The sequence below is a fragment of the Silene latifolia genome, chromosome 5 (assembly GCF_048544455.1).
Source record: "Silene latifolia isolate original U9 population chromosome 5, ASM4854445v1, whole genome shotgun sequence".
Lineage (NCBI taxonomy): Eukaryota > Viridiplantae > Streptophyta > Magnoliopsida > Caryophyllales > Caryophyllaceae > Silene > Silene latifolia.
In genome coordinates this window covers 87,877,356-87,901,141 of record NC_133530.1, presented here as the reverse complement: position 1 = coordinate 87,901,141, position 23,786 = coordinate 87,877,356, and the positions used below count along the sequence as shown (strand labels likewise).

The 23,786-nt window shown below is 34.6% G+C and overlaps 1 non-coding gene across 1 annotated transcript; it reads left to right on the top strand.

Annotated features, from left to right (window-relative positions):
* Window positions 1–13,681: 13,681 nt before the first annotated feature.
* Window positions 13,682–13,788, top strand: LOC141658119 (small nucleolar RNA R71). The gene has a single exon (XR_012549023.1). It is a non-coding gene; the product is annotated as a small nucleolar RNA R71 (small nucleolar RNA).
* Window positions 13,789–23,786: the final 9,998 nt, after the last annotated feature.

Genomic DNA, 23,786 nt, shown 5'->3' with positions numbered 1-23,786 from the left:
AAAGTTTCAGTCATACCATAATTTCTCCATGTGATTAGTATAAATAGGGACCTTCGTTCCTCATATTTCTCACGCGAGTGTCCGCCCTTCTCTTCTCCCTTTGCATTCTAAGATCGTCTCTAAGCTTATTGACGTCTACGTGCTTGATCAATCGACCACGTAAGCTCAGATCCTTCTGAGTACCAGTCTCGTTGCATGACCGACCAATTTGACCAACTCCACTCAATTAATCAAATCAATTCAATTTAAATCCTCTAACGAGGGCACTTTCATCATACATTCGAGTCGAGCAATCACTAATCGTTAACTTAGTTAATCTCGTATCGTCAAACATGCAAGGCTGAGGGTGTAGATCCCATATTTCATTATTGTATTTTATTATTGTATCAATTAATGTAAGGTTTACGTCAAAAATATGTTTAAAACCGATTTATAAAACCCTTGGTCAAACTTATTTTTACGGATTAACAGAAGACAGACGTCGAGAAGAAATGCAGCAACTGCTGCGCCTCTTCGAAGGATGGCAGCATCTGCTGCGCTTCTTCCTAAGGCTGCCGCAGTTTCTGCCTTTCTTCTTCTTCCTTTGTTCTTTGTTAATTCGTCTCTTTTGTTCTGTTTTTTTTTTTTCTTATTTTCCTCATATTCCATTCACCTAATAATTATAATACATAGTTTATAATAATTTAGCGCCTTAAACCTCGACTTAAATCCCTTATAATCAATATTTGCGGGTTTTCGTCATTAAAATCAAACCCGGATTTTAGAGATTCGATTTGTTCATATCAAATCTCTGGAATTCGACTTTTGTATATATTTTCATCTGTTTATCATAACTTTCTTAATAGTTCAACCTAAACAAACCTAATTAATTTGTACTAATTTAACCTAAATAACTTGTAATTAATCTCTTATTAGTTTTAGTCCGCTCAATTTGTTTTTATCGCTTTTATGACTAATTCACGTGTAAATAACCTGCTAAATCACTTTCATCCGAGTCAAATATCAATAATCGATCATTAAATCATCAACGAACATTAACAACACGCAGTTCTGACTTCACAGCCAGAACTCACCTCAGGAACAGACGCAATGACCACTGCGCCTCTTCCAAGGGACGCAGCATTGCTGCGCCTGTTCCGGGATGACTCCTGTCTCTGAACTTCCGTTCTTGCTTTGACCTAATTCATTATTTACGTATTAATCGACTTTTAACCCTAATATCACCTCTTAATCTGTCCGTATTTTCTAACCTAATTATTTTTCCTTTCTTTTCTCAAATTATCCGTCTTAAATATATTTTTGACGTAAATCATTAAACCATTGTAATTATTGTAATCTATTTATTTATTGTACTTTATCATTTTGTATCGTTTGTTTGCTTGTTTTCACATGTAATCAATCTTAAACCCTAATTCGACATTAATGTATGCTAAATTACATGTCCACCGACATAGTTAATTTTCACATGCTAGGATCAAAACATTGGATGTTGCATTGCATGCATATAATCGACAACATATCGAGTATGAATAATTTCCCTAATCATTAGTAGAGGCCGCTATAGAGGCGGACGGGATTAGGCGTTCGATCAAAAGAGCTTCCTAATACGTACCCTCACCCCTTACTCCAGATCTCTGTGAACATCCGTGTTCATTGGCATCCACGAGAGTCATTCTAGACATAGAATGCTAAGGGTAACGAGTTCTTAGTGTCTATGTCATTACTTTGTGTCTTGACATGACGCGAATCGAACGGTTTCTAATTTTTCACAATAAATTGGTGGCGACTCCACAAATGCAAACGCTTGTTTCCTAAGCGCCCCCGTGGGCCCCCCGTGTCCACAAAACAATTAGACAATACTATATCAACCTAATTTAACATTTTATATACTTGATTTTGCATGGCTTCCCTAGCCCCTAGACTAAGCAAAATTAGCTACTCATAATGCAATGTAAACTATAAACTTTGTTGTAAGAAATGCTAAACATGATTGTATGAATTATATAAACTAAATGATATAACATGTAATAAAAATAATACTAATGTAATATAATAAACGTGCTAACGAATAACTATGAGATAACTAATTAGAAATGTAGAATTGTAAACTAGAAATAGAAATACCGTAATGGAGATGAACTTGCAAGGAAGAACAAATAACCAAGTGAACTTGAATAAGGAATGCTTTTATTATAACTTGAATGTAGAACAAAATGTTGAAATATTACACTAAGGAAAGCTTAAACAACTTGTAAACTAAATATGAAAACTAATGAGAGAAATTATGCTTAAGGCTATTGTAAAGTGTATGAAAGACGTGAGAATCAGCTCCTCCTTGGATGCATACAAGTTCCCTTTATATAGGACTTGGAAGTGAAAAGTAAAGAGCCTAAAGACAGCCAACCCCGATCGGGGTTGCCAGCCCTGATCGGGGGCGTGTGTTTCTAGATTAATTCTCTTAATTACTCAATTAATTGCTCGAGGAATCTCTGTGTTTATGTTTAATGCTCCTTAATCATCCGGTAATGCTCTAAATTCATAGAATCCTAAGCTTCTTGGTATCCAATGCTTACACCTTAATATGAACCTTCATTTTTGGGCTTGACTTTGCTTTTGACTTCAATTGTAATTCTTACTTCAATCCATCAAATCTTCATGCAAAACCCATGCAAATACTTCATGCTAGTCCAATCTTGTTCCTATTTAGCTTAGTGAACTTGGTGTATGCTAAAATAATAGGAAAAAGCCTCTAAATGCTTAGAATCCTACAAAAATGTAACAAACACAACAATACACCTAGAACAAAAGATTAGCTTATAAATATACTATTTAAAGTATGATAAACAATAAAAACCGAGCTAAAATGAGGGGTAAAATTATATATAAAATGAACACATCAAACTCCCCCAAGCTAAACCCTTGCTTGTCCCCAAGCAAGAAACCAAATCCCATCAATTGCAATATCCCAAACAAGCTAAGCATAATGATTTAGAAACCCGAAACAACATGGGCAAGGAATAAAGCAAAACATGGATGAGATTTAAACGACGGCGTAGCATGGAAAACTTTGAATGAACCTTTAACCTCTTGCATGATCTTTTGACTTATGGACTCTCACGGTGCACTCAAACTCTTTTTATGCGAAAGGACAATTTTGGGAAAGTCCGGGTCTTGCCATTCCGAGACCTCTTCCATTTGCACATCCTCCGCAGCCCGAGAGGATTCCGCCTCACCTCTTCTCCTCTTAGAATCACCTTGGGTAAGAGGTCTTCTTGGTGCCATTTTTCTAAAATTTAAGACAAAAATTCATCTTAAGGCAAACCAAAATTCATCCAAATAGACATAATAGAACAAATTAGTGAACTAATTCATACTATAAACATGAATAGAGTATTCTACAATCAATTTCTAGTACAAATAAGCACAAAATCAAATTCCCCTCAATTAGAGTTAGGGTTTGCAAAACTTGATTAAATTGATTGAAATGGATGAAATTAAAGAGAAAAGGGGAGAAAACTTACTTGTTGATGTTAATGGTTGATTGATTCTTGCAAAATGATGAAGAACAAGATATTTCTTGTGATTTTTAGTGAAGAATAGTGAAGAAAATGATAGAGAAAAGAGGAGGAATGTACCGTTGGGTTGTGTTAGAATGATAGAAAGAGTTTTGCTTTACCCGTGTTCAAGAGAAAAGCCACGAAAATACCAACCCACGTCCCCGATCGGGGCTGGCAACCTCGATCGGGGTTGACCACTTCTTCGCGTTTTTGACTTGCTTCCGTGTTTAATCTAATTCCGTCCCATTTTTCGAAAACTACGCCCCCGAACGGAGTTCTTGCATGGGGAAGCGTGCCATATTCTCCTCTAAGTCTCCTTTCTTCATTTTCACCTATAAATCACAAAAAGAAACATCGTCAAGTCGAGTATTTTATTACTAATCTACGAAAAACAGTAAATTGTAGAAAATTAAAAACAAAAATAAATAAAAGCAAATAAAAAGCCTGGGTTGCCTTCCAAGAAACGCTGGTTTAACGTCCCGCACGACGTAAGAAGCTATTTGATCAAGTTTCGTCCTTGAGCTTGCCACCAACAAAGCTCCATTTCTTAGCTCCTTTTGCATTCCGCAACCATTTGAAATTGTTCAAATAAAATTTCCCTTTCTTTTTGGCACTCTTAGCAATAGTGCCCTTGGCATCGTCACCTACAAAACAAACAACACCAATATCGTCCTCAAACAAATCTATTAGTAAGGATCCAAGCGTAGTAGAGGCATTAGGAGAGTCCACAGTGTTAAATAAATAACAAGACTCTTGTAACATTGGGCTTTTAATGGTATTGTTTTTTCTAAAGGAAACCCGGTCATCACCCACTTCTAACGTCAACCTCCCATTTTTCACATCAATTAGCGCACTCGCGGTGCGTAAAAATGGCCTACCCAATATAATTGGGGTTTGTGAGTCCTCGGCCATATCAAGTATGAGGAAGTCAACGGGTATGAACAACTTGCCAACTTTGACGGGTACATCTTCTAAGACGCCTAAAGGCCGCTTTAAAGAACATGATACTTGTGCATTTTAGAACATCCATGTTGAGTTTTTCACAAATTGAATAGGGCATGACACATACACTAGCACCTAGGTCGCAAAGGGCCTTATCGATTTGATATGTGACTATAGTGCAAGGAATAGAATAGCTACCGGGGTCCTTAAGTTTCGGAGGAGACTTGTTTTGTAAGAGTGCACTACACTCTTCGGTGAACGCAATGGTCTCAACCTCATTGAAGGATCGCTTTTTTGAGAGGATTTCCTTCATAAACTTTGCGTAAAAGGGGACTTAGGTAAGTAATTCAATAAATGGGATGATGACTTGAAAATTCTTACAAACTTCCAAAAACTTACCGAACTTATCTTCCTCCTTGTGCTTTGCTAGACGATGGGGAAACGGTACTTTAACAACTTCCTTTGGAGGAGCATCCTCCACATCTCTCACTTTCACTCTCTCATTTTCAATAGGAACATCCACCTTCTTTGAAACGGCATCACTCTCCTTAGCTTTAGGAGAGACTTCCTCAACAATTTCCTCGTCACTTTCTTTAATTTGGGCATATGGGGCTCAACATTCGTGGCATCAAGCTTGCTATTTCTCTTTAGCATCAATAACCGATGAGGAAATGGCACACGATCTTTAACAAGAGGCTTTTAACTAGCCTTCTTTTTGTCATTTCCCCCAAGCTTGGCCTTTTTAACAACCACCTCGTCATCCATGGTCATAGAGGGTCCATCATAGCTTATACCACTTCTCAAGGAGATAGAATTAACGGTCTCGTGTGGTTGCGTACCTTAGGGTGGTAGTTGGCCGATTTTCCTTGAAGAGTTAGATGAGGCTAGTTGAGCCACTTGTTGCTCCAACATCTTGATTGCAGCACTATGAGCTTGATCATTCTTTTGGATTTGAGACAATAATTCCCTTTGTATTTGTACTATCAAGCCCTCAAGTTTACCTCCTCCTTGGTTGTTTTGTTGTGCATTTTGTGGTGGAGGTTGATTTTGTTGGTAGTTTTGTTGAGGTGGCCTTTGTTGGTTTTGATAACCCGGTGGAGGATTATACTTTTGTTGTTGAGGGACATAGGCATTTTGTTGTGCTGGAGGTTGAGGGCTAAGCACATTTTTGCTAGTTGATCCGGACGATGTCGTCACTCATCCAATCAAACACATTTATAATACTCAACATACAACTAGTTAGCGGTAAGTCGAGGTCGATCCATGGGACGGTGTGCTTTTGGTTCTAAGTCTATCTATCTCAATTTATGCTAGTGTCACGATTTGATGGGGTTTGTAGTTGTGTTCTAGGCTAATGCAAACAATAAGGTAAAACAAGCAATAAAAGGAAGGATGTAAATAATTGATAAAAAGTGCTAGGATATCATGGGGGAATAGGGGATTCATGGTGTTGATCATACAAACATGTTCACAATGTTGCAAGCAATTAATGTTGTGGGGGAACCGAGTTGGTTTATGTCTTACGGTTCATAGGAAGAGTTGGGTCCCGGAGCCGAATCGATTAGATTGTACAACACCTACAAGTCGACTTACTTTCCTCCTATTCAACTTCTATGCATGGTCTAACAAGACTCGAGTTGGTTTATATCTTACAAGTCAAGTTGAGTAGATAAGAGATGGTAAAAATGCAAGGATTCATAGGCTTAGCATTTCATCAAACATAACATGTGCATAAAGTTGACATCACAACAAGCAAGCAATTTAATCATGTGAACATATTAGATTAAGCATGAATCAATCCCCATGTTTGTTTCCCTTAATTACCCACTAATCCTAGCTAAGAGACTACTCACTCATTATCAAGTTTAACATGCTAACAAGGTTGTCAATCATATTAACAAGGTAAAACATGATGAACAAGTAAGAAAGATTAACAATAATTAAAACAAGGATTAAGAGAGTTATACCTATGGAGATTCCAAAATAATAATGCAAAGAATAATAGAAGAAATTGATGATTGATGGAAGGTTGTCAATCTCCCAATAATAACCCAATAATCTTCAATTACCCAATAATAAACTTGAATAATAAACTTGAACAATAATTAAGGAGAGATTAATGTGTAATTTGTGTGGAAAGATTGAGATTAATCTATTCTAATCTACTCCTAATCTAATCTAAGAAAGCTTGATTTAATCTAATAAAACTTAGTTCTAATCTAATAAAACTTGATGGTTTGATTATTACAAATGGGGTATTTATAGTGGAAATTAGGTGGATGCATTAGGGTTAACTAAGGGCTAAACTAGTAATTACACTTTTGAGATTTGAGAGCGGGGAGAAGCCGGTATTTTTCGAAGGAAGGGCGTCTTTCATGGAGCTTGAACAACACGAAAATTGTCTTTGTGTAAAGGAATCCGAGCGGATTAGTGTCGGGACGGGCGGATTGTAGCAAGGGAATCCGAGCGGATTTGGAGCAAGACGCTCGGGCAAAAAGAGAGGAAATCCGAGCGGATTTGGAGCAATCCGAGCGGATTTGGGAGGACGAGCGTCTTCAGCGCGGGACGCGCGGATTCTGTACAGCTTCTTTGTTTGAGCTCGGATTGTAAAACGGACGTCATTTTCTCATCCGGACTCCTATTGGAGTGATTCAAAAGCCTAGATCGCTTGTTTTTTCGACGCCGTTCCATCTAGCATATTTTCAGAGCCAAAGGAGCAACCCTTGGTTTACGTTCCGAGCAGTTTTCTTCATGAATGGCTTCCTTGCTTTTCCTCCTTGCTTTAAACCTTATGACCCTTCTATATACTCTTTATTCCTACATCTTTGGTCATCATTCTTGCCTCTTCTTCATACTAGTCCATCTAATATCATCAATAAGCTTCCAAATATGCACGAAAGACGGGAATTTCCGCCTTATTATCTCCTTTTCTACAAAACATATGAAATGCGATAGAAAAGCAAATAGGAAGGTTTTGACGGATAAAATGGCCAAAGAATGTTATAATAGTATGCAAAATAGGCTCAATTAGGGGACTAAATGTGCGTAAATAATGTTCACATCAAATATCCCCAAACCGAACCTTTACTCGTCCCGAGTAAAGAGGTGACTAAAATCAGACCTTTATTTAAACTAACCTAATAACATAACCGATATGAGACAATTAGCGGGTCTCACTCCGCCCCTTCAACTCACAACAAGACAACCATGAGGTAGGATGCCTTCTTGCAAGGCAAGGTGGGTCTTGCCAAAATGGCGACACATCCAATCATTAAGCATACAAAATCAAGTAATGGATGCATCTACAAAAGAATAGCCACTTTCCTCATCTAAGTGGCGGAAATTATCTACAAGGGAAGCAATTCAAGGGTACACACTCCTTCATAGATACAATTTTTTCAAACTACTAAACCTAGAAGGATACCAATAAATCACCTCCAAATTGTGTCAAGCTAGGGTACCTTTGTCCTCAATCGTTAAATGCTTTTGTCAAGAGTAGACTCCCTATGGCGTTAGAAACACTGGAGGATCACGGAATTCTCCCTCTTGCCTAGACAAGAAGAAGGGTCGTCCCCTCTCTACCAAGCACAAAAATGGATAAGATGGAAAAGGGATCGATAGTATTTGAGTTTCATTTTGGGAGTTTGCTTTCATTGTTGTTTTTCCCCCCAATTTCTTGTGGCATATAACATTTGAGAACACTTTCTTTTTGCCATTTCTTTTTGATTTTTGGCTTTTCAACACTTGACAACTTTCAACTTTTTGCATTTTCTTTTGAACATTTTCAAAGTCACCCCAATTAGTAACGAGGGTGCCTTATATTTAAAGCTTTAGGAGTTCTATTTTTGCTCCTCTTTTCATTTGATGCATTTTTTTGCAAACTTTCTTTCACTTTTCATTTCATTGAACTCAAATTGATTTCTTTTTTTTTTTTTGCCCATTCCCTTTGATGACAAAAATATATGGTAGAACATGGATGAATGATGGTTGCATGGTTTCAAGGGTCACCTTGGAATAAACGGTAGCCAAGGAGTTATCACACCACAAGGTACTCTTGACTAAGCCTTAATCCATGGGTCAAAGGATACTATCATGACACATCCTAGGGTGTTTTACAAGTATTCTAACAAGCAAAGTCTTAAGAAGAAAAAGTATCTACTAGGGCCTATATACACTTGTCAAGCTTCCGAAGTAGACGGTTTCGCAAAATTTTTCTAACCATGCAAACTACATGCCATGATGCAACTAGCATATATACATCCTAATGCAAATGATTCTACCAACTAATATGCCATATAAACTAAATGCAAGTCCTAAGTTCACATTGTTTTTACCGCATCAATCAAAATAAAGCCACATAGTCATTAACATAAAGAGGAAAAAGGAGATTGGAAAGATCATACCATGCGGTCTTCAATATCCTCATGTCTCGGATGTGGCGTAGTCGATCAATGTGAAAAAGGATGGACAAACACAATATATACAAAACAATATGTACAAGACTACACTAAAAAGGAAATGAACTTGTTTTTGGATTTTTGAATTTTTCAAATTTTTATGGTTTTTTGTTTTTATGAAATTAAAAGACATATTTTTATGCATTTTTGGGATATAAATTCCCATCCCCTACTTTATTTTGGACATTGTCCTCAATGTACATGTAGGAGTAGGAATGAAAAAGAAATACATGTTTTTGGATTTTTGATTTTTTTGAAATAAAGTACAAATGCAATGATATGGTATGAATGAATGCATGCTCTAACTAAATGCAATTCTATATGACATATATAACAAATAAATGCAATCTAAACTATACTATATGATGCATGATTTCTAGTAAACTATGGTCACTTATGATCAAACCTCCCCAAACCGATTTAAACACTATTTCTAGTGTAGAAAAGAAATAGGTTTGGTCATTAGTAACTATGCATGAATTCTAATCTATATGCAACTATTTACATGAATCATGTGAGATATATTACAATGCAAACTATACTATTTGAACTCACTAATGTAAATGCAATATGAAATATAATACAAATGCAAGCTAAATGTATATGTATATAACTAAATGCAAGTGGAAAAGTAATGCAAAGTGAAAGGAAAGGATATCTTACAAATGGTGGTTTGAGGGAGGACTCCACCAAACTCATTCCTTGTTGCCATGATTATTGATGTTGTCCATGTTGCTTAATGCTCTCAACAACCGGTCAAAGGCTTTTGAATGGGCTTCATGTAAGCATAAATAGGAGATTGGTGATGTCAAAACGTAGTTTACCCATCTTGGCTTGGAATAGAACTTGCCAAATACTCTCCCATTTGTTTTGCCCTTGGCACTTGGCTTCTTACAATGCTTCAAACCAACAAGCCCATGATTTTTGTCAATGCAAGGTATGAAGTATTGCCCATATTCATCCGGAGGCTTCCACTCTTTACCACCTCTTTCAAATTCTATGATGATAGAGCATTGATTCATCAATCCTTCAATAGTAGAAGGAAAGTTCTCATTTCTTTGATGAGGGGATAGTTGAAGGATAAGATGTGGAGGAGTCAACTTCTCATCATTGAGGTCATTCATGCTTTCATTATCTTCACTTTCTTCTTGACCCTCCTTAGAACTTGAACCATTTCCAAAGAAAAGAGCTTCAATTTCTTCCAAACTATGATCAAAGATGCCAACATCATAGTTTTCCTCTTGACCTCTCAATTCCCCAAAGATTGCAAGTTCAAATTCATCAACCTCTTCTTTCAAAGTTTTACCTTCACTCCCATAAGTGTCAAGGGAACACACTTCCTCCACATGGGTCAAAGAGGGAAATTGTGGTGGGAGGTCTTCCTCATCATCATCATAGGTATCCCAAATTGGAGAAGCAAGGCTAGTGTGTGAGCTAGATTCATTAGACAATTTAGACAAAGTGCTTGTCTCATAATTGGCCTTCAACTCACATTCATCATTGCTCTCCACCCCAACATTATGCTTCAATTCATCATCCACTCTTGGTTCATAATCAATCAAGCACTCCCCTTCCTCAAAAGTTACATCTTCATATTCACATCCATCATGAATGTTTGTAAAGTTGGGTACAAGTTGGAATATGGGATGTTCAATACTTATGAATTTAGGAGGTGGTGGGGGATTCACAAGAGTAGCTTCATAATGCCATCCAAATTCTTCTTGACCCTCATTATTTTCCCTTTCTTCTTCATTTAGCATTTGGGTGGCTTCCATTTGGGCAATTTGATTTGCCAACTTCTCGCCATTAGTAACAATGTTTTTGAGAACATTGTCCCTAGCTTGGCTCTCTTCTAGCATTTTCAAGAAGAGATTTTGTTGGCACCTTAACATTTGGAGAATCACACTTTGCATGTCAAGATTATGCTCATTCTCTTGTTGTGAGCACATGGGAATTTGGTGGTATGGGTGTTCATTATAGGATGACATTTGGCATTGATTGTAAAGTGGGTTTTGGGAGGGTGGTTGTTGTGGATGTAGGATGTGGGGGCTTTGGTAAGAAAAGTTGGGGTAGTGGTTAGGACTTTCATTGTATGAGTTGTAAGGTAGGTTTGTTTCAACTTGCTCCAAAAACTCCCCATACCCATGGTAGTCATACTCAAAAGATTCACCACATACTCCACGTGCCAAGCCTTCGGTCATCATCATAACTAGGACAAAGATATAACTACAAACAAGGAAACTACAAGAAAACGGTAAAAACAATCCTTGAGGAACAAGTTCCTCAAGGTGAAAGCAAAATCAAAATAGACAAACAAGTAAGAACTTAATCACATAACACCGTCCCCGGCAACGGCGCCATTTTGATCCGGACGATGTCGTCACTCATCAAATCAAACACATTTATAATACTCAACATACAACTAGTTAGCGGTAAGTCGAGGTCGATCCATGGGACGGTGTGCTTTTGGTTCTAAGTCTATCTATCTCAATTTATGCTAGTGTCACGATTTGATGGGGTTTGTAGTTGTGTTCTAGGCTAATGCAAACAATAAGGTAAAACAAGCAATAAAAGGAAGGATGTAAATAATTGATAAAAAGTGCTAGGATATCATGGGGGCATAGGGGATTCATGGTGTTGATCATACAAACATGTTCACAATGTTGCAAGCAATTAATGTTGTGGGGGAACCGAGTTGGTTTATGTCTTACGGTTCATAGGAAGAGTTGGGTCCCGGAGCCGAATCGATTAGATTGTACAACACCTACAAGTCGACTTACTTTCCTCCTATTCAACTTCTATGCATGGTCTAACAAGACTCGAGTTGGTTTATATCTTACAAGTCAAGTTGAGTAGATAAGAGATGGTAAAAATGCAAGGATTCATAGGCTTAGCATTTCATCAAACATAACATGTGCATAAAGTTGACATCACAACAAGCAAGCAATTTAATCATGTGAACATATTAGATTAAGCATGAATCAATCCCCATGTTTGTTTCCCTTAATTACCCACTAATCCTAGCTAAGAGACTACTCACTCATTATCAAGTTTAACATGCTAACAAGGTTGTCAATCATATTAACAAGGTAAAACATGATGAACAAGTAAGAAAGATTAACAATAATTAAAACAAGGATTAAGAGAGTTATACCTATGGAGATTCCAAAATAATAATGCAAAGAATAATAGAAGAAATTGATGATTGATGGAAGGTTGTCAATCTCCCAATAATAACCCAATAATCTTCAATTACCCAATAATAAACTTGAATAATAAACTTGAACAATAATTAAGGAGAGATTAATGTGTAATTTGTGTGGAAAGATTGAGATTAATCTATTCTAATCTACTCCTAATCTAATCTAAGAAAGCTTGATTTAATCTAATAAAACTTGGTTCTAATCTAATAAAACTTGATGGTTTGATTATTACAAATGGGGTATTTATAGTGGAAATTAGGTGGATGCATTAGGGTTAACTAAGGGCTAAACTAGTAATTACACTTTTGAGATTTGAGGAGGGAGAAGCCGGTATTTTTCGAAGGAAGGGCGTCTTTCACGGAGCTTGAACAACACGAAAATTGCTGTAAAGGAATCCGAGCGGATTAGTGTCGGGACGGGCGGATTGTAGCAAGGGAATCCGAGCGGATTTGGAGCAAGACGCTCGGGCAAAAAGAGAGGAAATCCGAGCGGATTTGGAGCAATCCGAGCGGATTTGGGAGGACGAGCGTCTTCAGCGCGGGACGCGCGGATTCCTGTACAGCTTCTTTGTTTGAGCTCGGATTGTAAAACGGACGTCATTTTCTCATCCGGACTCCTATTGGAGTGATTCAAAAGCCTAGATCGCTTGTTTTTTCGACGCCGTTCCATCTAGCATATTTTCAGAGCCAAAGGAGCAACCCTTGGTTTGCGTTCCGAGCAGTTTTCTTCATGAATGGCTTCCTTGCTTTTCCTCCTTGCTTTAAACCTTATGACCCTTCTATATACTCTTTATTCCTACATCTTTGGTCATCATTCTTGCCTCTTCTTCATACTATTCCATCTAATATCATCAATAAGCTTCCAAATATGCACGAAAGACGGGAATTTCCGCCTTATTATCTTCTTTTCTACAAAACATATGAAATGCGATAGAAAAGCAAATAGGAAGGTTTTGACGGATAAAATGGCCAAAGAATGTTATAATAGTATGCAAAATAGGCTCAATTAGGGGACTAAATGTGCGTAAATAATGTTCACATCACTAGTATAAAACAAGTTCGGATGGAATTTTGAATTCGGGTTATAGGTATTGAAAAAGGTACCCGGTGGATATGAACTTTGTCTAAAAGCTTGAAAAGCATTTACCTCCTCAATAGTAGCTCGGCAATGAGCGGTGTAATGACCGGCACCTCCGCAACCATCACAAACAATGATTTGACTTGTTGAAGACACGACATTGAGTTGTTGTAGGGAATCTCTAGCATCTTTTTCCGCCAATTGTTGTTGGAGTAAGGCAATTTGAGCTAGCAAGACGGAGTTGTCGGAGGATTCTTCTTTACCTTTGAGTGGCACACTTCGGGAATTGACATATTGTGCATCATGGACCGCCATATATTCGATCGTGGCTTGAGCAATATCGGTGTCAATTTAATCAAACCGCCCATTGTTGGCGGAATCAAGAATCCTTCGAGACTCGGCACAACATCCATTGTAGAATGTTATAGCTAGAAACCAATCATCTAGCCCATGATGTGGGAATTGCCTTTGTAGCTCCTTGTACCTCTCCCAAGCTTCATATAAGCTCTCAAGAGCTTATTGACGGAATCCGGTGATTTGGCTCCTCAAAGTTTGAGTTTTCTCCGGTGGGAAAAACTTTTGATAGAAATCAAGAGCCAATGTCTCCCAATTGGTGATTCCCATGGCGGTGCGGTCAAGGCTATTGATCCAAAGCTTGGCCTTGTCCTTCAAAGAGAAAGGGAAAAGTATTTCCCTTATTTGGGCTTGAGTGAAGCCCGTTTGACGTATCATGGAGCAATAGTCACAGAAATTTTGCACATGCAAATTGAGATCCTCCAAAGGACTTCTCCCAAATTGCTTCCTCTCCACAAGGCTAATAAAAGCCAGTTTGATCTCGAAGTCCGGCGCGGTAATTTGAGTAGTTGTGATACCGGCCGGAAGCATGGCCGCGGTGGGCTTTGAGTGATCGGAAAGTTTCACCATCTTTTTGGTAGTAGGTGGTGGTGGAGATGATGAACTTGAAACCTCCTCCTCTTCAAGAAATTTTAGATCGTCTAGGTAAGACTTTCTAGCACTTTCAACTTGCACGGGAGAAACGGCTTCTTTCACTTCCCTCCAAAAACGTCGTCTTCTCCTAAAGGTTTTTTCGGGATCGGAATCCGGTGAAAGCAATTCTCAACTACGAGAGGACCTGGGTATAAGACAACAATTTCTAGGAAAATAAAAAGTAACGGTCTCAAGGAACAAGTGTTCCTCAAGACAAAAGAAAACAAGATAAAAAATCGACAATTCAAAACGTAATAAAACCGTGCTTCCCGGCAACGGCGCCAAAATTTGATAGGTTTGTCGTATACCTATGCAAAGATAATTACCCTAGACACAAATTAATGTAGCAATAGGGGTCGAACACAAGGAGACGGGAATTGCGTTGTAAAATGCTATGGGAAAATTTCTATCAAGATCGATTTCGTTTTGTTTTGTTTGTTTTTTGGTTTGTTGATTAACAATGATAAAAATGTAAACTATATGTTAAAAGGGAGTCTAGGGGATTCGGGTCACACATGCAAAGGTAAATATACGATTATGATAAACTCGGTAATAATAACATTGTCAATTGATTAGGCTTAGAGACACCCACCTTACGGCATTAGTGTCAACCATATATCGGGTCCTAGAGAAACTTTCATCCATGACTAGGTCGTCCTACTACACATGCTTAGTCTAATTCAATTCCGTGCCTCTCGACTTTAGAACGAATGAACAAACTTAATCGATGAATAAGGCCTTTAAACATAGATTAAACGTGACGATGCAAACATGTGATAGAAACAGTTAGACAATACTATATCAACCTAATTTAACATTTTATATACTTGATTTTGCATGGCTTCCCTAGCCCATAGACTAAGAAAAATTAGCTACTCATAATGCAATGTATACTATAAACTTTGTTGTAAGAAATGCTAAACATGATTGTATGAATTATATAAACCAAATGATATAACATGTAATAAAAATAATACTAATGTAATATATTAAACGTGCTAACGAATAACTATGCGATAACTAATTAGAAATGTAGAATTGTAAACTAGAAATAGAAATACCGTAATGGAGATAAACTTGCAAGGAAAAACAAATGACCAAGTGAACTTGAATAAGGAATGCTTGTATTATAACTTGAATGTAGAACAAAATGTTGAAAGATTACACTATGGAAGGCTTAAACAACTTGTAAACTAAATATGAAAACTAATGAGAGAAATTATGCTTAAGGCTATTGTAAAGTGTATGAAAGACGCGAGAATCAGCTCCTCCTTGGATGCATACAAGTCCCCTTTATATAGGACTTGGAAGTAAAACCTAAAGAGCCTAAAGACAGCCAACCCCGATCGGGGTTGTCAGCCTCGATCGGGGGCGTGTGTTTCCGGATTAATTCTCTTAATTCCTCGATTAATTGCTCGAGGAATCTCTAGCTATGTTTATGTTTAATGCTCCTTAATCATCCGGTAATGTTCTAAATTCATAGCATCCTAAGCTTCTTGGTATCCAATGCTTACACCTTAATATGGACTTTCATTTTTGGGCTTGACTTTGCTTTTGACTTGCTTTTGACTTCAATTGTAATTCTTACTTCAATCCATCAAATCTTTATGCAAAACCCATGCAAATACTTCATGCTAGTCCAATCTTTTTCCTACTTAGCTTAGTGAACTTGGTGTATGCTAAAATGATAGAAAAAAGCCTCTAAATGCTTAGATTTCTACAAAAATGTAACAAACACAACAATACACCTAGAACACAAGATTAGCTCATAAATATACTATTTAAAGTATGATAAACAATAAAAACCGAGCTAAAATGAGGGGTAAAAGTATATATAAAATGAACACATCAGTTTGTTGATTAACAATCCATGCTTCATACTTTTTTGCTTGGGCTTGGAAACACACTCTTCCATAGTCATGCTTGGTCTTCGTTAGTCTCGTGAACTCGTATGCTTGCTATTTGACGGAAAAAGCTACTAAAAGCTTAATTTCCTACAAAACACAATGAAACAAGCAAATACAACTAGAACACGAAATTAGCTCACATAATCACTAAAACTAGTGCAAATGACGTGTAAAAATAGAGCTAAAATGGGGATAAAATCATGTATAAAATGGACTTATCACATATAAGTTAAAAAAAATCAATATATTTAATTATCTATACGATAATATATCTTATCATCATTTATTTTTTCATATCTTATCATCGTTTCTTTTTTTAGCGTTTATAATTCTTCCCACCAGTAAAAAAAAATTCTCCCAATAATCTTTCAACACAATACTAACCATTTAATCTAATTTGAATTATAGTTTACAAATAAATTTATAGAAATTTCTATTTTGAAAAAGTTCTTATAAGTTGAATTAATTACGTAGCTAAAAAAATGAAGATAATAATAATAATAATAATAATAATAATAATAATAATAACAACAACAACAACAACAACAACAACAACAACAACAACAACAACAACAACAACAACAACAACAACAACAACAACAACAACAATAATCGTGAATAAACACTAATAAACATAACAATATCGTAGCAAAATAATCTTTATTCGTGGCGAATGTTTAGTAAATTGTGGAAATATATTTTGACGATATATTATGCCAATATAGGTATTGATTAATAAATTTTTTTTCTTACGGGCCCTTTTTGTCATCAGAGCTCAGTCCGACCGCAAATTTGGGTTTGCATAACACCACCAACGTGATATATAGCTAATTACGTGAATTTCACGAGTAATAAAACTAGTTAATTATATTAATTGTTGTTTTTTATAAGAGAGAATTCTAAGCTACCTAAAAGGCCAACACTATCAACATGCTTTTCATCTCCGTCAAAGAATGAGACAACTAAAATCATTAGATCCTTAAAAATATAAATAAGCTCGATAAAAAAGTAGATTTTTTGACAAGCAAAATCAACATGTTTTTCTACATTTTTGCAGTTTATTTCTTGAAAGATTTGGAGTTTTTTTTATAAAGAAAAAGTAGGTAGTTTTGATTTTCTAATATAGCCAAATATTTCTGCTATATCTATGACAGTAACAATAATGCAGTATAGAGAATAGAGATAGTAAATATCATACCTTGTGAATCATCAAGGTTGTCTTATCAGTAATACCACCAAATTCCACATTTTCTTCTTGCTTTTTGATTGAGGTCACTACCAGGCAGTACCAGCATAACTAGTTTTTTTATTAGAACTCAAACAAATCTTCTGATCAAGGTATACAACTTGCTGTTGCATGAACATAATTTTACATCACTTGCATATCTATATCTATATATAATATAAAAAGACAAGATTAAACATTACCTTTCACCATTCATCTTTTAAGATCATTAGAACATGCAACCTCATCATTATTATTTAAAAAAAAAATTGAGAAATTATAGCATTAAACGCAAATGAAAGCACAATAAATATTAAAATTTGTGTTTTACATGTTAAGAAAATTAAACTTAAAAGTAAAATCAGTATATCTAATTATCTATACGATAATATTACATGGCATGTCGTGTGTTTAATTAACGAAATTTTACATTTTTCTTAGCTTGTTATGACGCCATCTCACAACTATGTAAAATTATTAAACTAACCCTTTCACTTATATATTAAATTTACTAAAATTCCTTACAAAGGTGTCCGTATATTTTGTAACATATTGGTAGGCTATCACACACCTATGCAAAAATAAATACCCTAGACACAAATGAATGTAGTACGTAGGGGTCGAATTCACATAGAGACGGTAGTTGTAAATTAGTTGTTATTGGGTGAATTTTATCTTGAGTCGATGAGGTTGATTGATTGATTTGATTTATGTTGATGTAAAACAATAATAAAGAAGAAATCTAGGGAAGTCGGATCACACATGCAAATATATGTAAATGTTTATGTCAAACTCGGATTAGATAGTAATGATAATTGTTTAGGCTTAAAGACACCCACCTACCGATATTAGTGTCAACCATAGACCGGGTCCTAGAGAAACTCTCGTTTATGACTAGGTCGTCCTACTACACATGCTTAGTCTAATTCCTTTTCGTGCCTCTCGACTTATAAAAACGAATTAACAAATTTAATCAAAAATTGTGATCAAGAATCAAAGATTAACAATAAGGTACATGTATGTTATTCTACAAACTATTATGTGATCACTAAGCATCCTAATTTATCATGTTACAAATACTTTTTATGCATGGCTCCCTTTATCCCCTAGACAAGATATACTACCCTTGCATTATGTAAATTAAGCTAATGATGAACAAAATGGTAAACATAATGATAAAGAAATAATATTAGAAATAAATTACCTCAACAATGGAAATGGAAATGGAATTGGAATTGAAGAAACAATGCAAAAGGAAATAACTTGGAAATGAAAATGTAAATAACTTAAATTAAAATTGTTTATAACATAATGGAAATGCTAAAGGGAAATATAATCTAACCTAAACTAAGAACTAAAATGAGAGTATAAAAGTGGTGTAGAATGTGTGTAAGAAGTGTCTAGGAAGTATTTGTAGTCTACACCCTTTATATAAGAAATGAGGGTTGAAACTTAATATAAATACAAGGGGTCAACCCCAAGTATTTTCTCTTAATTGCTTGATTAATTACCAAAGGAATCCTAAGTGAGTTATTAACTCAACTTCAATCCTCCGGTTAAGGTGCTGTTTGGCCAAGCTTTAAAACTGTTTTTCTAACTGAAAAAGTAGTAGCTAGGCCAAACACCCTAAATTATGGAGTTTTAAAACAGCTTTTAAAAAGTCAAAAAGTAATAACTTACCCCCAAAAGTAGAAGTAGGTATTTTCTACTTCTACTTCTACTTCTACTTCTACTTTTCACATAAAGTGCTAAAAATTTATTACTAATGTGTTTTTTTTTTGTTTTTTTTTTTCCAGAAGAGCATTACTTCTTTATATCAGTTGGTCTTGCTTCAGACGGGTTATTTTGGTTTGAAATAATAAGATGAGATTTTGTAACTATTTTACAACCAAATGTAACCACTATTGAAAAACAAGTTATGATAAGCGGTAACACTGGTTGTATCATTGTGGTTACATTTCACCATAAAATGATCACATATGACGAAAAGCTAAGTGACCATCTAAAACAAGAATTTGTATCTTTACAATTCTTGTTATAACTCCACTTTTTCTCTTCTCGGCTTGACTAAACTTATACTCCGTAGAAGTCTTACACCGTGAGACCGTCTTACGGTGTGATATCGTCTTATAATTTGTGAGACCGTTTTACATATAAGTAATATAATTAACAAAAAAACAAAGTGAAAAAATAGGATAAAAGTAAGTAGGCCAAACATATCAATTTTTTAAGAAACTACTTTTACAAATGTTAGGCCAAACAACTTCAACTTTCTTAAAAAGTAGTTTCTTAAAAAACTCATTTTAAGAAGTAAAAACACTTTTACATAAACTTGGCCAAACAGCACCTAAATGCTTAGTGAGCATCCTAAGAGCATCCAATGAACATCCCAAAACTTGTTTCAAATCTCTTCACTTCTTGATTAAATGCTAAAGGGATCTAATATGAGTCACTAATCTCATCTTAATTCACCCGGTTAAATGTGATATTAGCATCCAAAGAGTATCCTAAGCTCGCTCTAAATTGACTTGGTCTTTGGACTTTCTTTTGAGCTTGACTTTCATTTTGCATTATCAATCCATGCTTCATACTTTCTTGCTTGGGCTTGGAAACACACTCTTCCATGGTCATGCTTAGTCTTCGTTAGTCTCGTGAACTTGTATGCTTGCTATTTGACGGAAAAAGCTACTAAAAGCTTAATTTCCTACAAAACACAATGAAACAAGCAAATACAACTAGAACACGAAATTAGATCACATAATCACTAAAACTAGTGCAAATGACGTGTAAAAATAGAGCTAAAATGGGGATAAAATCATGTATAAAATGGACTTATCACATATAAGTTAAAAAAATCAATAAATTTAATTATCTATACGATAATATATCTTATCATCATTTATTTTTTCATATCTTATCATCATTTCTTTTTTTAGTGTTTATAATTCTCCCCACCTGTCAAAAAAATTCTCCCAATAATCTTTCAACACAATACTAACCATTTAATCTAATTTGAATTATAGTTTACAAATGAATTTATAGAAATTTCTATTTTGAAAAAGTTCTTATAAGTTGAATTAATTACGTAGCTAAAAATATGAAGATAATAATAATAATAATAATAATAATAATAATAATAATAATAATAATAATAATAATAATAATAATAATAATAAGAATAATAATAATATTATTATTATTATTATGAAAAGACATTTACACTTACATCTGAATTTTGATTTTCTGCCTTTCTGTAATTCCCAGAAAACCCATGTGCTCCTTGGTGAAAAAAACTTTATTTTCAGAGGCTTTGCCAGAGTGTTTAAGCTTAATTATGAGCTGAAATTCAGTATTTGTGAAAAAAGCATACATGTTGTTTTCTAATTCGGGAAGTTGGTAAATAAGCGTATATGAAGGATAATGTGGTGCGATAAAGGCTTGATTTAGAGAGTTTGATTCAGAAAGGGATGATTTTACTATGTAATAGAATGAGTTTTGTGGAGGATCATTAGTGTTTGTGCTAGAGGCAACGTTTTCATGTGGGTTCTTAAAATATCTTGCGGCTGCATGAGACATTTTTAGGGTTTAGTAACAGAGAGGAGTGAAAAGGAAGGAAGGAAAGAAGAAGAGATATGGTAATAAAATTGAGATGAATGGGGGGTGGAGTAGGGTTTTATGATGAGCCACATTCAACCGTTTTCTTTTAGCTTTGTTTAAAACTAGTTTTAATCCCGTGCAAAAAATGCACGGTTTATTTTTTGATTATCACATACGAAATATTTTTCGGTCAATACGATTATAATTAGAAGTATTTAAAACTTTATTTACATTATTTTTAAGCGAAGCAATATCATAAAAAAATTATTATTTTGAGATTATGATTTCTAATATAGTGTAGATATATGGCAGTTATACGACTTTTAGATTTTGTTAATGGTTTTTTTTGTCCAATATTAATTTTGGAGATTTATAATTATTTAGTAAATCTTTTCTTTTTCTTATGATTTCAAGTCATAAAGCTGTATATTATAGCTCTTAATTTTTAGACTATCACTAATTTTTAATCTTAGTGAGTGATGTTTTTTAATATGATATTTTATTTTAATCTTAGTGAATAATCATCAAGTCCGTCAAATTTCTACTTTTACTATCCTTTTTTTCCCTAAATTTAACTTTAATTGTCTTCTTTCTAAATTTGGTTAGAAAAATGGGTAAACTATCAGTATTATCCCTACTCTTTTAACTATCACTCCTCTTGACAAAATGACAATATCTCTTATTTCTCATGATTAAAGGAATATAATTGTAATATTACCCTTATTTCTTAATTTATCCAAAAATAAAAAGTAGGAAAAAAAAGTGGAATGAAGGGAGTATAAGAGTGTACGTAACATTCATGGTTCCTTATCTAGCAACTATTTGTATCTAGCTAATTACTATTATTAAGTTAGGTTATTCTATGATATAAGACGGTTTTACAAAAGAGTTAGTGAAATTTTATTTTACCTTAACCCAACTTTTAACCTAAAAAGATAGTCCGTATATATTACGGCCCATTCTAAATAGATAGTAATCACATGTATGTCAAGCCCAAAGACATACTCTAATGAGTCCACCTCTTCCATTGAGTCCCTAAGTCCTTCTAAGGGCCATTGGATGTACTAAATGGATGGTTGAGATGGATGGAGAGGAAAGCGATTACAGACTATTAAAAAGAAAAGGAAAAAAATGTGGATGGTTGGATTGAAGAGGATGGTTGAGATTGAAAATAACAAAAAAATATTCTCACTAATCAATTTCTATCATATAATTAATTGTTTTTCACTCTTTAATCGCTAATTTAATCACTTTTGAGTTTGAGTGATTAATGAGTATAAATGGGATATTGTAGGAGTTTTACGAGTGTAACTGTAACTTGTAGAAGTGTAAATGTGATATTTTAAGGCGGTTTTTTGTAACTCTGATATTGTAGAAGTTTTATGAGTGTAAATGTAAGTTGTAGGAGTATAAATGTAATCTTTTAAAGCGGTTTTTCTATATAAAATTTTTGAATTTATACAAATTTAAAATTTTACAGGTGTAACTCTTAACATTTTACGAGTGTAAATTTGAAGTTTTTCGAGTGTAATTTTGATTTTGTTGTGCCGGAAATTTTGAATTTATATAATTTTAACATTTTACAAGGGTAACTTTGATGTTTTATGAGTGTAATTTTGATTTTTTTATGACGGAAAATTTAAATTTATATAATTTTAATATTTTACGAATGTAACTTTGATGTTTTACGAGTGTAAATGTAATATTTTAAGAGTGTAAATTGATTTTTTAGGCAATTTTTTTATATAAAAATTGGAATTTATATAATCTTAACATGCTACGAGTGTAAATTTCATGCTTTACGAGTGTAAATGTAAGTATTTTAAGTGTAAATTTGAAGGTATACGAGTGTAAATTTGAAGTTTTACGAGTGTAAATTTAATGTTTTACGAGTGTAAATTTAATCTTTTGAGTGTAACTTTGGTCCTTTACGAGTGTAACTTTAGTCCTTTATGAGTGTAACTGTAGTCCGACCACCAACAAACACCACCACCGTCCGACACCACCAACCCACCCTCATAAAAAAAGTAGACCTTTTAAAAAAAACCTGAAAAATAAGGCAAAAAACTAGATCTGAAACCAAAATAATAGAATACAAGTGTAACTCTAAGGAAATATGAGTGTAACTCTGATGAAATACGAGTGTAAATCTTAAAAAGATATATATAACAAGACGAATTTAAACAAGTCGAGATTAGAAAAATATATAAAACAAAAACAGATTTGAAAAAATATAAAACTAGTGTAAATTTAAGGAAATACGAGTGTAAATGTGAGGAAATACAAGTGTAAATTTAAAGAAATACGAGTGTAACTGTACAAAAACACAAAAAAACCAGATCTGAAACCACCAAAGTGTAACTTTGACATAATAAAATATAAGTGTAAATCTGAAAAAAAAAAATATAACAAGACAAATTTAACAAGACGAGATTTTAAAATATAAAACAAAGCGATATTTAAAACACGAAGACTGAAAAATATATACTTCCTATTTTCCAGATCTGGGTTTGAATATGAACAAAACCGACTTGAATCCTCCCCTTATATAAAGGCAAGTGTTAATGCCACGACATTAAATGTTAATGCCACTGGATCTTACCTCATAAAGTTAGAAGATATAATTAAAAATTATAGAAGTGCTTCACCTAATTGTCGTGGCATTAGTGTATTGTGTCGTGGCATTATGGCTCCCCTATATAAAGAGAGTAAGGTGATCTACTATTCCTAGGAATAGTAGAATGAATACTTGAAATTATATGTTTGTTTATTGGTTTTTGGGTTAGTTTTTGTGGGTTGGTGCATTTGGATCATTGCAATTACATCCCTAACCC